The sequence below is a fragment of the Vicugna pacos genome, chromosome 3 (assembly GCF_048564905.1).
Source record: "Vicugna pacos chromosome 3, VicPac4, whole genome shotgun sequence".
Lineage (NCBI taxonomy): Eukaryota > Metazoa > Chordata > Mammalia > Artiodactyla > Camelidae > Vicugna > Vicugna pacos.
This window is the reverse complement of record NC_132989.1, coordinates 9,456,924-9,473,411: the sequence shown is the minus strand read 5'-3', so window position 1 is coordinate 9,473,411 and position 16,488 is coordinate 9,456,924. Positions and strand designations below refer to the sequence as shown.

The window sequence follows — 16,488 nt, the reverse complement described above, 5'->3', positions numbered from 1 at the left end:
AGTCCAGCTCTGTGTTTTGTTTCGTCCTGGCTTTGGCCAAGGTGAAAGGCAGCACGGTGCAAGCTGGGCTCCCGCCTCCCCTTCCAGGCAGGAAGCAGAGTGCAGAATGGCGAAACACGCTTCAGACTATAAACAGGGCACATCTTTTGAATGACAGCATTACTTCAAGGTTTTAGCAGCTGGATGCACACGCACAGCAAACATATAAATAGATATCTTCAGGAGTAGATGCCAGATTTGCATGAATCTGCAGGATACAGCATTGGTCTTCAAACCTTTTTTTTTTTTTTTTTTGGCTTGTTTTTGAATGGGCAGAAGTGAGCAGATGGGAAAGTTGCCAGACTAGGTATAGAATCTGGGATATCTCTAAATTCAGGACAATGTGCGGAGGTCACAAAGACCACGTGGTGACCAAAACAGTAAGTATGAGCCTGAAACCACAGCGTTGTTCCACCGTGAGCACAGAAGTGAGCCAGCCACAAACACACTTTGGAGTTTTATGAAAAGGAGCAGAGGGTTTCAGTGAGGACGAGACGGCCCTACCTTCCCCATCCCTCATTCACCTGGTAATGAACATCCTCTCTGTGCAAACAACATTGTAGTGAAAGAACCTACATGAATATAAAGTACACAGCAATTAAGAGTCAGAATAACTGAAAGCTTCATCAGCTCCACTTTGGGAGAAAATCTGGCAAGGACCAAGGGAAAGGAGTTCATGGGGAAGACAAAAGATTGAGAAGACTGAGGTCTTGGGGGAAGAATTCAGAGCAACATGAAAAGGATGTAAATGATCGTGTACACTTGAGAGCTTCTGGGGAACTGGTTTTTTTCTTCCTCTGAGTCACAACTGCTATAAACAATGAATTGTGTTCTTTCACATCTATTGTTCCTTCCTTTTTTCACCCATCAGCAACACTGCCAGGCAAGAAATTTGGGTGTGGAAAGAGCAGAACTTCATTCTCTTGGTGATCTGTGTTATGGGCTTGGGGTGCAACAAGGGGGACTTCCCTGCTGCTTATCTGATTTCCCCTTTATTCTGGGGAGTTGGGAAGAGAACATGGAAAGCATACTACGTCTCTCAAATCCAACTTCACACCTCCCAGCCATCAGGGACTTTTGAGAGATGCGCTTGAGAAGCACGGAGGAAAAAATCCAGGCTCTGTAGTCTTCAAGCCCTCATGTAATATTGCCGCTGTGGGCCTTGGGGAATGAGTTCTTGCTTAAACTCTCCCCTCCTTATCAGCTTTGTCCACTGAGGATTCCAGGAGGTGATTCTAGCCTGACAGTAGGAAGTGCCTAGAATCTGGATTCTTTTCTCCATGCCTTTCTAAAGTTTGTTTGTTTGTTTTTGGAGGGGAGGTAATTAAGTTTACTTAATTATTTAAATTTTTTTTTTTTAGAGGAGCTACTGGGGATTGAACCCAGGACCTCATGCATGCCAAGCATGCACTCCACCACTGAGCTATACCCTCCCCTCTCTGTCCCTTTCTTACTGGTTTCAACGGTAGATAAAGTCAGGAGATTTTTTTTAAGTGTTTTTCAAAATATGCACACATTTCTGTACAGGCCAAGGCTTGACAGGAACTTACGCTCAGTAAATACTCAATGAACAATTGTACGCCCTTGCCAGCCTGACACCCTTAGGAGAGCAAGTTAAATACGCCTCTTGGAGAAAACAAGTTTTTTTAGCCAGGGGTCAGTTATCACTTGGTTACACCAGGTACTTCCAAAAACACCTACACTTTCCAAATCCAGAGCAATATCCTAGGATGTCCTACAGTGTTGGCCCTATAGAGGTGAGGTTCTGGAATGTCCTGCTGTAGTCAACTCTGCTAGGGCAGTATGCACGGCTTCCAGCCAACGTAGCATTAAGTTCCTCCAAGTGTATCTTTCAATAGCTATCTGCCTCACAGAGTGGGCAGAGATAAGAGACATAACGAAGTAGAGAGGGGGAGAAAAAAAAGCAGCTGAAGCATGTGTCCCTGGCAGCCGTCGGCATCAACAGAAGTACGCACTTTTAATCCATCGTCTTTTGCTAGCGGATGACCCTCTGCGTTAGCAGTGGTATAATCGCTCTACTTTACCTCTTGCTGTGACTTCAGGGAAATGTCCCCCGCCCTGGCCTGGCTTGGCTTGGCGAGAGATTCCCTGGAAGCTACTATTTCAGCTGTAATCCAATACATGCATTTTTTTAAAAAATCAGGCTGTTTATTTTAATGACTTCCTGAAACTCCCCAAAGGGAAATGCATCATAAATAAGTATCTCTTCAGAGGTGCTTGGAGCCTCCTAGTGTGGCCAGCTGTTGCAGGAAGGGATAACACTGCAGACTCGGCAGATCTTGAAGGAACAGTTCAGATGATTTGTTCGTACTCAAGAGTGTTACAGGAGTCAGATAAGACAGTCATTATTAATCAGCTTATATTAGATAAATTAAAGTTTATTTTCTCAGGCAACATTATCTTCCCACTTACCAATTCCACTCAACTTTCCTATTAAGTGGAAAATGTTGAATGCAAATAGAAGAAACTAGGCAGACTCAGGTTAAGAAAAAATTAAGAGTATTTGTAAAGTTACTGGGTTTCTCCCAGAATCTAAGACCAGCGTTCAATTTCTCAAGAAATTGGTACCAGGATCAGGGCTCTGTTCAGTCTGCTCTCACAGCTCATCAAGCTACAGGGCGGGATGAGCCCGTGTTGCCGTGGTCCACACCACGTCCTTGCTTTGGCACGTGCCCGTCCCTTAGGCTGGCATGGCCCTTCATGCTCCTTCAGATTGGCATCCCCATCCCTTTTCCCAAAATACCCTGGTTCTCCACCCAGTTGCTCTCTGTCCCCTGACTACTCCTTTGGAAACTATCTTGTTTATTAACCTAAACTTGAATATAAGTTTCATGAGGAGCTTGCTCACCTCTGTAGTCACATCGTCTAGACATTGCCTGCACACAGTAGGTACTCAGTAAATGTTGGCTGAATGAATATAGAAATACAGGCTTAGCTGCTACCATTATGGGTCATCAGGCAGTTAAAAAGGAAAGAGCTTTGTGAGCTAGCAGAGACTCCCCAGAATGTCCAGAACCACCTGGCTACCTTAACCAACCTCCAGCACTTTCTCAACTAAGCAAGAGGATGTGCATCATGTGCAGGCCCCGCCTTTGTGCTTCTCAGCCCTAAGCCCTTTACCAATCCAACACCAACTCACGGAGCCGAGTCACTGTGCCATTCACAGAAGACCAGGGCGCAGGTCCTGAATCAGGGCAAATCTGTGCTCCAGGTGTCTCTTCACCCCAACAAACACACATGAGAGGAATCACCAAGCTTGGGCTCAATATTTGCAGTCAATCCCCATTATTCTTGGATGACTTATTTGTGAATTCCTCTACTTACTGAAACTTTACTTGTAATTCAAAAATCAACACTTCCAGTGGACTTTGTGGGCAAGTTCAGAGCAGTGAAAAATGTGAGTCACTCAATGCGTGTGTTTCCAGCTGAGGCTGAACTAGGTGATTTTCTGCCTTACTGTTTTAGCTCTTGTGCTATAAACATGTGTTCTTTTTGGGGTCTATTTGCTGACCCCCTTTAGTGACTTCAGTGACTGTTCGTGACTTTGCTGTCCACATGGCCCCCAGGCAGAGTGCCGAAGCGCTGCCTAGTGTTCTTAAGCACAGAAGGTTGTGATGTGCCTTATGGAGTAAATCCGTGTGTTAACCAAGTTTCATCAGGTGTGAGCTGTAGTGCTGTCCATGAGTTCAAAGTTAATGAATCAACAATAATATATTAAATACAGTGTCTTTAAACAGAACACAAGGCAAGGTATTGATCAGGTGACAAAAATGTTATGACCTGAGGCTCACAGGAACCTAACCTGTATTTCCTCCTAGGAGCAATGGTGCAGTATGTGTAATTTCATTGTTCACAGTGACTTTATAGAACATAACTATCAACTGTCATGAGTAATGAGAATCAACTGTATGTCTTACTCTAGTGAGACTGACTTCAAGGACTTTTCGTACCCATTTTATTGATTATATCAAGCAGGCTTTCCCAATGTTTGCTTGAAACATATCTTTGTTGTTTTCAAAACAAGCCATTCAGAACACACATCTTTGATGAAGAGTGTGCACCCGTTCGATGAATCATTTGTTTTCCTTTGCCACTTGCCTGAGTTCATCGCCGGTCACTGGCATCAAGCTCGTGAGAACTGTGTCTACGTCCATGAATACTTGGGGCTGGTAATACTCTGCTTTTCTATTGCCGACTAGAGAAAAAGAGATTGTATTTCTCACAGTTCACTGTTGACAGGCCCGGGAAGGGGCTCACTGAGCTGTGAAAGTTGACACTGGGTACACAGCCACTCAACCCACGTGGCAGTGAAGGTGCATGAAACATGGTACGTTCTTTATAATGTGTCTGGTCATTCAGCATACTGCCTGTCTTTTGTCTTGGACCTAAAAATAATTAAGAGGTAATCGTGGGAAGGGCAAGATCGGGGGTAGATCAGATGAATAGTGAAGATTAAATTCAGTGGAATCTTTTTACACTGAGTCTGGAAGAAACGGAAAGGACAGGAGATGGTAGCCTTTAAGGCGAGAAGAAGCTCATTGGCAAAGGGCGATTTGGGTGGTGAAGCCAAATTTCAAACTCCGTGAGGATTATGCAGGGACAACTGGAAAGAGAGGTAGACACGTCACGCTTGCCTGTGTAGGGTGTACAAATTGCCTCCTTTGGGCGCCAGGCTTGGCTTGGTCCTCACGCTGGCTTCTCCCCGTCCTGAGTAACTAATTCATGTCGCCACTCCCTCATCAATCTGGCCTCCCTCGGCAAACGTCTGCTTGGAGTGGCTGTGGGAGCAGCCGAGGTCCAGGTCTGGGGACGCTGCAGAGGGTGAAGGCCAGGTCTTTGGACTGGGGTATAAGAAAGCCTGGGTTCGACTTACAGTCCTGCCGCTTACTGCCCGTGCTGTCTTCGCCCCGTCAGGTCACCTGTCAGGGCCTCAGTTTCCACAAGTGTAAAGCACAGATAACACTAGTACCCACCTCGTCAGGCTGCCGTGAGGATTAAAGGCATTAATCCTCCTATCGGTGCTTTGCACAGTGCCTGGCAGAGACGGAGTCCTCATCTGAGAAACAGAAGCGGGGCGGCCGTGCCAAGATGACCTTAGCAAGGAAAGAGTGGTAGACGAGGACGCAGGCGGGCCAAATCCTGCAGGGCTCAGAGGTGGCCAAAGTAAGGATTTTACAACTAATTCTTAAGTGCATTTAGGAAGCCTCTGTGTGGTTTTAAGAAGGGCACTGACAACACGTTTAGAAGAAAACAGTGTTAGTTCTAGTATCATTTTTGCAAGGCACTTTTAACTAGAAACAGTGTAACCTAGCCTGACCCCTTTCATTCCCTTCACTTCTGACTGGCCTCTGAGCCACTGCGCGGTGTCCCTCCATAGCCCGACGCAAGAGGGACCGCCAAGCTGGCCCCCTGCTCATGACAGCTGCTGGGAGAGGAAGTATGTACCGTAACTGACACCTAGGGTGCACTCACCCGTGTGGGGCTCACAGTGTTTTATTCAAAGGTCACCTTGGAAACGCCTTCCAAAGTTTTATTATCCCCCTTTTATGGAGGAGAGACTGAGGCTGGAAGTCTCACAGGTGGGATTCAAAGGCAGGTTTTCTGCTGGAGGGTGCCGTGGCCTCTCCCCATTTCCACAGGGAGCCTGACTGCGATGCAGTGACAGCCCTGAAGTCAGGCAGTGCCGTAGCTCGAACCTCTGTGCCTCAGTGTCCCTATCAGAAAAGTGGGGCCTAACACCACTGATTTCCACTGGTGAGCAATCAGTGATGTATGGATGCAGAGTGGTCCGCACGGGGCTGGACACCTGGGAATGGTTCCATCTGCGCTCCATGGTTCTCTTTCGTTCGCTCTGTTGCCCGTCTGCTGGTGTGCTCTTGGCGTCTAGTGCACTGAGGTAGTGGCATGTTTTCATTTGTTTCCTGAAAAGGCAGCTCCTTTCCATTTAGCAGCTGCCTCGTTGTCTCCAAGACAGTGTCTTGCATGCAGAAAACATAGCCCATCCCTCCGCACAGAGCTGCGTCGCTCCGTGGCTGCTTCCGCCACCCTGGGTGGAGGTGGACGGGGGAGCTGGGCCCCAACTCCTCCTAAACTAGTTCTCACCCAATCATGCTTTTTAATTAAACCTTTCAGGGTTTAATTAGGAAACGACCCGAGTCATCTTTATTTCTGAAAATCTGTGGTTTGGCTTAATTACGCAGTGAGATGTCATATGATTTCTCCTCGTGTGTGAAATTAATCCACCGAATATTTAAAAGCAGTAACCTGGGCATCCGGCTGACAGCCAGTATACAGCTGGAAGGAGTTCCACTTAAAGGAATGCTCGGAAAAGCCAGGCGGGTTTTAAGTGGTCATTTTATACAGGATACGTCAGAGATAACGGCCTCTTAACCAGTATGTCTAATCACGCAGCCTTTAATGGTGCCTCGTTACAAGGAGAAATAAATCTAGCTTCCTCATCAGAGTACTTTACTCCAGTTCCAACTCCCACCCAAGTTCGTACGTGCTGTTCTCCAGCGACATCCTGCTCTGTCCCTCCTGGAACCACCAGGCTCCTTTATGCTTCAGTGGCTCTGTACATGACACAGCCCTCCCTGCAGGGCCTGGTCCTCTGCATCTTTGTATTGACCCTGTCTTTATTTTCTGTATTCCGATGTCTTGACATCACTGAATCTTGCTGGAAGGGACTACTGCCCCCTCCCCCAGCAAGGGTGAACTGATTCCTAGAGATAGCAGGCAGCTCACCTGCCTGCAAGCGCATCTTTCCTGTGCAAACCAACCAATCTGGAGTCTATACCATCCCCACGTCTCCTCCTCCCCCTTTATCTTATATTCTGGACCACTCTCTCTCTGCTCACATCACCCCAGGGCCAGGTACCAGACAACTCAAGACAGCCCCTATTCCCCAGGACCTGCTGAGAAAATTCAGACTAGCTACCTTTCCGCTGTCTTGCCCATTCCTGCTGCCCACGGAAGCCCCAGAAAGCGCTCTTGCCCATGTCTTCCCTCACCCCTCTGCTTCCTGACCCACCCTGAGGCTCCCCCGAGCGACCCCGCAGCAGGGCATGGCATGCCTCGTGTGTCTAGGGACCTGTGACTATAATAAGCATTTTCCTTCATGATAGCCATTTCAGTGTCTGTGCGTCTCAGCGTTCCTGGTTAAAACAAATCTCAGGGACAATTAAAAAAGCATCTTTCTAAAAGGGCAGCTCAGAGGCACTGAAATAGGCACGCCTTCCCCATTCCTCTTGCAAAGGTGGTAATACAGACACATGTGTCTCCCTCCTCATCAGGCTGAGCATTCTGAGATTCCGTGTCACGTTCATCTCTGAACACCCAACATTTAGCGCAAGGCCCGGTGTGTTTGTGTACGGAGCAGACACGAGGAATCAGTGGATGAACTGAAACCAACACAGCCTGCCAGGCTGGACCCATTAGTGGATGAAGCATTAAACAGTGCAGTATGGATATTTCCCTAATTCTCCTGAACCCACGTGGGGCAGTGTAGCTTGGTGGTTCAGAGCACAGGCTTGGGGTCCAGCATCAGCCCCCAGTTCCAGCTCTGCCACGTCCTCCCCACGTGGCTTTGGTCCGAGTATTTCACCTCGGTGGGCTTTGGTTTTTTCATCTATAAAACAGAGATGCTAGGAGTCTCTATCCCCAAGTGCTAGATTAGAAAAGGCCACAATTCTTTTCACAAACTCTTTCCTCGAATGCTATCTCCTGCCCTTCCTTTACCTCCCGACGCCTCCTTACCCCTCACATCATAACTCAAAGGCCACTCCTTGAGAGAAACCTTCTCTGCCTGCCTTAATTAGGGCACATCTCCCTCATACAGACGTCTTTAACCCTCCACCCTTCTCCTCAGTAATACTTGCTGTTAAAATTTTTCTCTGACCATCATGGCTTGTGAATATGGTGTCTTTCCCATCAGACCATGTATGGGTCATGTTTCTCCAGAGCAGCAGAACCAAGAGGATGTGTGCACAGTATGGAGAGAGGATTACTTTTAGGAATTGGTTCACACAGTACTGGAAGTTCGGCATATTCAAAATTTGCAGGGTTGGGCGGCAGGCTGGAGACCCAGGGGAGAGCTGCAGTCGGAGTCCTAAGGCAGTCTGCTGGCAGGACATTCTCTTCTTCCAGGGAGCTCTGCCTTTGTCTTGTATTAAGGTCTGTGGCTGATTGGGTGAGGCTCACCCACATTATGGCGAGTCACCTGCTTTGCTCACAGTCCACCAATAGGTTAATGTGATCGAAAAAATACCATCTTGACAACATCGAGAAAAATGTCCAACCAAGGCCCTAGGTGCCTTGGCCTAATCAAGTTGTTAAAAAGAAATTAATGATCATAGACTAACCTGCAGGAAGGCAGGATTCAGTCTAACGCGGCTACCTGTTAAACCTGGCACATCGTGTGCCCTGAGCAAATCATGAGTGACCACAGAGCACGGCAGGGTGCGGTCCCGAAATGCCCAAGTAGTGGTCCAGGGTGTTATTGTTCATAATCCAAGCTTTCTTTTTAATTGAAGCATTGTAGGTCATTACAAGCTATTGAATATAGTTCCCTGTGCTCTACAGTAGGCCTTGTTTTTCAGTCTATTCTGTATATAGTAGTTAGTATCTGCTAATTCCAAACTCCTAATTTATCCCTCCCCATATCCTTTCCCCTTTGGTAAGTGTCAGTTTGTTTTCTGTATCTGTGAGCCTGTTTCTGTTCTGTAAATAAGTTCATTTGTGTCATTTTTTTTTAGATTTCACATATAAGTGATGTCATACAATATTTGTCATTTTCTATTTGACTTACTTCACTTAGTATGATAATCTCTAGTTCCATCCATGTTGCTGCAAAAGGCATTTTCTTTTTTGTGGCTGAGTAGTATTGCATTATGTGTGTGTGTGTGTGTGTGTGTGTGTGTGTGTGTGTACACACACACATATATACATATACACACACCACAGCTTCTTTAGCCAGGCACCTGTTGATGGACATTTAGCGTGTTTCCATGTCTTGGCTGTTGTAGATAGTGCTGCAGTGAACATTGGGGTGCATGTGTCTTTTGGGACTAGTGTTTTCTCCAGACATATGCCCAGGAGTGGGACACAATTGCACCTTTAGTAGTGTCAAGATACAGAGAGGCAAGAACCAGGACTAGGACCTTAACTGGCTCCCGTGGAGGAAAGCAGGGTTCTCAAAACATGCAGTCATCATGGCTGTCCTCGTAAGGTCTCTGATGGGGAGGGTGGCAGGCAGAGGAGACGACAGGTGGAAGGAAGGGCATAGGACCTAGGCACAGAGGACAAGGGTAGTCGAAGGGACACTGTCTGTTTGACGTGTTCCTTATGCACCTCTGTACTGAAAGGCTCCCCTTGATCCCCTTTTTTCTAGGATCTTACCACAAACACTTCCCAGGAAGGGGGCCCCCCTCCAGATGTGTTACTGCTCCAGCCACACTGATTCCAAATGCTTTAGGTTCCTAGTAATCCCAGAAGCTCCACCGCTTCCTCTGTCTGCATGAGGGCGATGGGAGAGGCCGAACTGTGAGAGCCCTTGGGGAGCCAACAGAGGCCACATCTGTATCCATTGCTTTTTTCTGGGAGCCTTTCAATAATCAGTCCCCGAGCACTAATTCAACGACTGTGTATTGGCAAGTAGAAGCTACAGACCTTAGAACTAATGAACAAGTGTCAGGCAAATGCCAGGGAGGGGAAAAGTAGGGTAAGTGGGAAAGTGAGTCCCTGGGGAGGACCCTAAGGTGTGACTGGTGGTCAGAGACCCTCTCTCTCTCCCATCTGCTGTTTGGAGCAGGTGTCTGAAGGAAGCAAGGGAACAAGCTGTGTGTAGCTTTCAGGGAGTGTGGTCCGAGCAGAGGCAGCTGTGAATGCGAAGGCCCTGAAGTGGGGCAAGCTCTGCGTGTTCAGCACGGAGCAAGCGCACTGAGGCAGCTCAGAGCGAGCAAAGGGATGGACATTCAGCAAGGCGTGTGCAGAAGCCACAGGTGCTATGAGGTATCGTGTATGAAGGTGAGGGCTGGAGTTCCTATCCTGGCTCACTGGCTACCACTTACGGGTTTGGGGCCCAGCAGTGCAGTCAGGGCTTCTCAGAGTCAAGAGGGATCCAGCAGAGGGCGCCCTGCAGCACCCTGATCCCAAAGTACATTCTTCTAGGGACTTCTTTTCTTATCTACTCAAATGGATCCTTTGTTCCTAAGGCCCGCGTGCCAAGAACTTTGGCTCACATGTGCCACCGTTGAATAATTTTGTCTTCTGGGAGGAGAAAAGCAGGGAGACCAGTTAAAGAGGTTCTTGCAAAAGCCAGGGAAGATAAGATGTTGGCCTGGCCCAAGGCGGTAGCACCGGACCTGCTCGCGGCTGTTGAATGGGTTTCGACCTGCCTGTGTTTCTAACCCCCTCTGCCAGCACTGCGGCCACAGGGTGGTCAGTTCTCCTTCCTCTCCCGCTCTTTGACTGGATTTTACTAGGGAGCCCAAATTCCTCTCAGCAATTCTAGAAGGAAAAACAAACAAACATAGCGACAACCAAGTCCCGGGGAAGAGAACAGGGCAGGCAAGGCCAGTGCGTCTGGAGGCTGCCCTGGAGAGGAGGGAAAGCCGTGAGCACTCACGCCCAGCAGTTTCTGTCTTGTCACAACTAGCAGCAAAGCCCTGAGGACAGCATTGTCATAAAACCTATACAGCCCCTACTCTGGGTTTCAAGTGTTGTCAGTTTCCTGGGCTGCGGGCTGAGAATTCATCACGATAAACTATTCTGTTGCTGCTCAGCTCAGGGATCCTGTATTTCCCTACCTGGTCCCAAGCTCCGAAGGCAATGGGCTTTACCCCACTTGTAGAACCTCAGAGAAGGAAGCTTGGAGGTCACCTTGCCCAACGTTGCATTCGGTTCTGAAAGTATTCTTCCAGCCTCCTTGATAAATTTAGCCATTTGGCCTCACTACATCCTAAGGTAGCCCGTTCCACTAATGGAATGTTTTGCCCTACAACCAACTAAATCTCTCCTCCTAACCCTTGGCTCCCTGACCAAGCTCTAGGGCAATGTGGGACCAACACATCTGGTCCACTTTGTGCAGGGAACCAGCCACCTCCTTCCCTCCATCATGCCTGCTAAATGTTCAGTCAGCCTCTGAGTCACAAACACATCCACCTTCAGAATGAAAGCTTTCTGCAGTGAGTGTCTTGACCTGCTAGTAAATTAAACATTAAAGAAAGAGAGTGTACCTACTTGGAGCGGAGTTCTAAATAGCCTTTTGCTTAAGGAGGATTAAAAGCCCCTTTAATGCCAGCACTCTCCAGTCTAATGGAAAGGTTAGAGCTGGATGAAAACGTGTGTTTAAATGATCTATATCTCGCACGACTACTACAAGGAGTGAAAGGGAAGGGGCCCCGTGATTATCTGAAATGGAGAGACAGGAGGAGGGAGGGAGTCATTCACGTTCATCCCCTTGAGCTGGCATCTCAATCCTGCTTCTCTGCGTTTTTACTTGGCATCTGCTCATTCCAGTCCCTGAGCTAGGGGATCGGGTTTCAACGGTAAAAATTCGTTCACTCATTCATCCCACAAATACTTCTTGTGGACCTGCAAGCTGCTGGCACCATCCTACCAATGGGATGGAGCAGTGGACAGAACGATGGGGGGAAAAAATCCCTTATTGCACCTAATGTTCTAGGGAGGGGGAAAATAATCCCATTAGACAGGACGGTAGCACGGAGGGTTGAGGTCGGAGATGAGAGGTGAAGGGTAGGGACGGTCCAGATAGTGCAGGGATTTGTGAGCCGTGTCAAGAGTTTCCATCGTTCACCTACAAGCAGTGAGGATCCGCTCGAGTGTTTGAAGTCAGGGTGTGTGTGTGTGTAGTGTGATCTAGTTTATATTTGGAAGAGAATGGATTCAATGTAGCGAACGGATTGGAGGGAACCTTAGTGAAGACAGAAAACTATTACAGTGGTTCACAGGAACAGTGTCATTGACTCGGACCAGCATCATAGCAACGGGCGTAGAAACAAGAGACCAGATTTAGAGATCCAGGAGAGGAAGCCAATGGGTGTGTCATGGTGATTTGAATTGGGGAGGCAAGGGAGAGAGAAAGCATGTTGTTTTGAAATATGTAAGTTAATTGTGCTGGCATTTCAGAGTGATATTTTTAGAAGGTATAAATATTTGTTAAGCCCTTATCCGGGGCTTTCTGAAAGCTTGTAGGACCTCACCCCAAACAGGTCGAACTGCATGGTCATCAACCCAAGGCCATCCTCCAGGAAGGATCCAGAGAGATGAGTAATTTCTCTCCTTCAGTACCATCCAGTTTAAGATCTGGTGAGCTTTGCTGAGAATGTGTCTTGTGCCTATCACAGAAAAATGAAACTGCGCTCAGATTTTTATCTGAGGTGGGTGCTCGTGTTTAATCAGCCTTTCACGTGGTGCTCTGCGGGACTTCTGCAGTGTCAGGAATGTCCTAGGTGGTGACCAAGAGTGGCAGTGCCACTCACTGGGAGGCGGAGCCCTGTAAGAGAACCAGACCTTGGGGACATGTTGCGTTTGAGGTGAAAGCATCATGAAAGTGTCAATCATTGTGTAATTTACCCAGGGAAGGCTGGGCTAGAGGTTTCCTGTTCTGAGCTTCTGTGACTCATTACTGCATGGTCTTGGAACTATCTGGGCTTCTGACAAAAGCTGTGTTAGCACAGAATCCATTGGTTATAAAGAAACAGGAGTATCAGAATCCAAAGGTAGGTGATCCTGGTGGGTTCCTTCAGTAGGGGTTGGGGCTCCCTCTGGAAGTCAGGCGGTTATCTCGTTCTCTGTACACGAGTGATCCCTGCTTCTGCAACTGGGGAAACAAACTGCCCACCCTAGTCTCAGTCAGAAGCTGGCTAGTCCCACAGTCAGCTCCAGAGCTCCAGGAAAAAGCCCCACTGCCACATCCTGGCAACGTGTGCCACCCCTGGCCCTGACATGTCAGCACAGGGCCTCTTCACCCAGCCCAGTGCAGAGGTGGTGGGGGCAGAATTTCGGTGTAAGGATGAGGCAGTCCCGACAAATTGACTAAAATGTCTGCAACAAGAAAATTAATGCTCTTCCAATCTTGTAAGAAAAAGAAAAGGCTCTCTGCTTCACAATCAACTCTTAATTATCTTGATGGCTATTAATTTATACATCCATATTTCTCCTTGGTTAATTATTAATCTTACACTAACTGTCAGTTTCCCTTAGTACTGGATTTCCTTTTCAGATTCGAGGCATTGCCCAAGAATTGTACACTTGTCAATTGTACTTGTGTCACCGTTGGATCTTGTTTCGTGTCTAAGTATTATTTTTATGTAACCCACCTCGAAGGTGGCTATGTTTAAAAATTCTGAAAAATCCCTAAACCATTTCATATATTTGCACCCTTCTTTCTTTTCCCAAGACCAATGAGGGTGGTGAGCCTCTGACCCTAGCACACCTGCCTGCTACGGCCTTCGTCTCTCCTGAGTGCCACCCCTTCCACCCGTGTGGTCCCGCCTAACCTGCATTATTTTAAGCTGATGGTCCCACCAGGTCTCGTCCTGATAAATGCCCTTCCGAGGACAGATTCCACTTTCCTTTCCTGGGTCCTACAAGGTCCTCATGGCCTTTTGCTACCTCCTCTTTTACCCTCTCCTCTTCTCCCCACGTACTAGACTCCTGCTGCTTGCAGTGCCTGGAGAAGCCGCCTTCCCCATCCCCGGTTCCTTTCTCCTTGGGAGACTTTCTTAAGCTCCCCCCTCCCCGTAAGTGAGCTAATCCCTCTCCCCCAGGCTCAAATCCTCTACCTTGTACTACTACTCTGAGCAGCAATGCTTTTCCTGCCATATCTCGATGCTCAGTTTACACTCTTGTCCAGGAGAGGTGGTATAATGACCACTACACTGGGATCAGATGCTTGGGTTCCAAATCAAGTTTTGTTCCTACCTAGCTGTGTGAACGTGGGCAAGTTACTTCAATGTTCTGTGCCTTAGTTTTCTCAGATGCGAAACAGGGTGAGTGACAGAACCTCTTCAGCAATACTCTCACATTCTCAGCCCTTAGCCAGGCCTCAGCAAGTGTCTTTGTAAGAGACAGTCAGTGTTCAGTATTTGATTAATAACAAGTAACGGCGGATGTGACCGAATATAGGTAGACCAGTACTGGCCCCCTGGTCAATTCTTTAAGACATCCGGACCCCAAGAACATTCACGTTCTCACAGTAATTCAAAATGGTGGTTAAAAAATTGGCAAAATGATGTCAGAATATTGTTGTTTCCAGGCATTTATTGGAAAGAATACTTTGGATCCTCTCTCTGCTGCTCACCCGTACGTTCCAAAAGGTAGATCCCTTTTCGTATATGAAATGGGAATGACAGTACTAATATTGTATAAGTCATAGGCTAAACAAGATTAAATTGCCTACCACAGCGGCAAACAGAGAAGGCCCTCGATGTGTTTCCCCTGATAAATCACCTTCCATCTTTTATAGAAGTTTCCTTTCAAAGTAAACATACAAAGAAAATAGTTTGAGGAGGGGGAACAGGGAATGGAATGACTTGACTCCATCAACACTTAAACAGCTAACATCTTTGAACTCAAAACGCTCCAGGCACTGTTTGTTCTAAAACACATTCAGTGTCTCACTTAATTGTCCCCCAAATCCTGCAAGGTCTGTACTATTATCATCCGATAGCAGCGGGTAAACCGAAGCTTGGAGAAGTGTTTAAAGACGCAAAGGTAATCAGGCAGAAGGAAAAATGACCTCGTGGTAAATTTCGAAGTCTTTTCTGAAACACACGGTGACCTGGCATCTTCGAACGGGAAGGGAGCGGCCAGCCGAGGTCGACATATCTTCCTTTGCTCAGAAACGGAGCTTCTCATAGTTTCTCATAGTAGTGGTACTTCCCTCCTGTCTCCCCTCCCAAGTGCTTACGACAGTAACAGCTCCGAAGGACAAGGTTATTGTAAGGGGTGGAGCCACCGCAAAGGCTTGGCCGCTGCCATGGCTTCATTCATCTTCAGCAGCCCCTAGACAAGGTACTTTTAAATAGTGATTGTTACTCACTTCTTAGCCAATAGATAGCCCACCCGTCGCTTAAGAGCATTATTTCGTCAGCTTCACTGTGGACAACGGCTGTGCGACCTCTTCCCGGATTATCCCGGATCCAACCACAGTAATAGACGTGCTCTAAAAGCAGCTGGGTGGCAGAAACGTCTCTAACAAACAAGGTTTGCACCATAACTGTTGGAAATTACCTGATGATTAATGTTGTCTAACCCAGGGAACTCTCTTGCAATGAAGTTCCGGATTTATCGATAACTGTGGCATAATCCTCTGTATTTGTTTACATCAGTAATTAATGTAGTTCAGTAGGGAGCCCTTGAAACCTCGTATAAGCAAGATTCATCCCCAGTGGCATAGACGGCAGCCATATGTCACCATTCAAAAGGTAACTGGTACATTGCATTAGAAAGTAATTGAGAGATTTATTTTAATGCCTCATAATAAATAATCGTGATAAACACGATTGTTAGCAGAGCTGGGAGCACCGTGGAAAGAATTTCCTTTACATCAAAATATGGTATACACTGTAAATCAATCTTGGATTTTTTCGGAGATGCTCTTACTTACCTTTTTGTGACTCTGCACAAAGAATAGCTCGTTAGCATACTGTCGCCTTTCCTGTGAGAACGAGAGTTTCTCTGTATGGCCACATGTCTTTACTGTTCTCACGATTTGCCTTACAACAGGGAAGACCCTGGGTCACTCTACATCCCTCAAATGACAGTCCCCTACATGTCTGACCAGACATGTTTCTAACAGTGGGTTGGAGCAGAACACTAAGAGACAGCAAGACTGGGCTGTGAGGTCTGTCACACTGGCTAAACGGACAAGATAATAGACATATGTCTTAGGATTGTAGCAGTGTTAAATGGTGTAATACACATACAGGCTTAAAACAGAATCTCGGACTACAAGAAGCACTCAAGGAATAACGAAGAATTAGTACCATCATGATGACGATGGCCATCTCTGTCTATGCAGAGTGAAACCATTCCACCCTAGTTGGTGGAAGAGCAAAAAAAAATCCCCCAAAGCCATCTGCAGATTGAGATGAAATCATACTTTTAACGGGGAACCAAGTGAAAGAGGAAAAGAATGGTAGAAGAAAAGTGAATGGCACAGTCTTCATTCCCTGTTTCCAATTACCTAGCCCTGTGTGACAGCTCTCTCTGCCTCCTGGGTCACCACTGCACAATGAAAAGGTAGTGCACGCCTGGGGTAAGCACTATATTAAACATAGCTCTAGGAAGTGACTATAGAATCGTCATTACCTTTATTTTACAGAAGAGTAAGCTGAGCTCAGAGAAGGTAAGCTCTCTTCCCGAATCACACAGCTACCGCGTGGGACGGCAGGCCCCGGGTTC

General features: G+C 47.2%; 1 protein-coding gene and 1 long non-coding RNA gene across 11 annotated transcripts in view; one reads left to right on the top strand and one right to left on the bottom strand.

Moving 5' to 3' along the window:
- LOC140691163 (uncharacterized) overlaps positions 1-16,488 on the bottom strand; it is a 129,525-nt gene that overhangs the window by 34,797 nt on the left and 78,240 nt on the right. Inside the window, exon 3 of one of the 2 annotated variants that reach the window (XR_012066683.1) lies at positions 14,483-14,555. This is a non-coding gene — a long non-coding RNA (uncharacterized lncRNA). Of the gene's footprint in view, positions 1-14,321; positions 14,556-16,488 lie in introns of those variants that run through there. The other variant, XR_012066680.1, reaches the window with a different exon arrangement.
- Positions 1-16,488, top strand: part of SGCD (sarcoglycan delta) — a 1,022,496-nt gene that overhangs the window by 980,278 nt on the left and 25,730 nt on the right. The window lies entirely within an intron of this gene.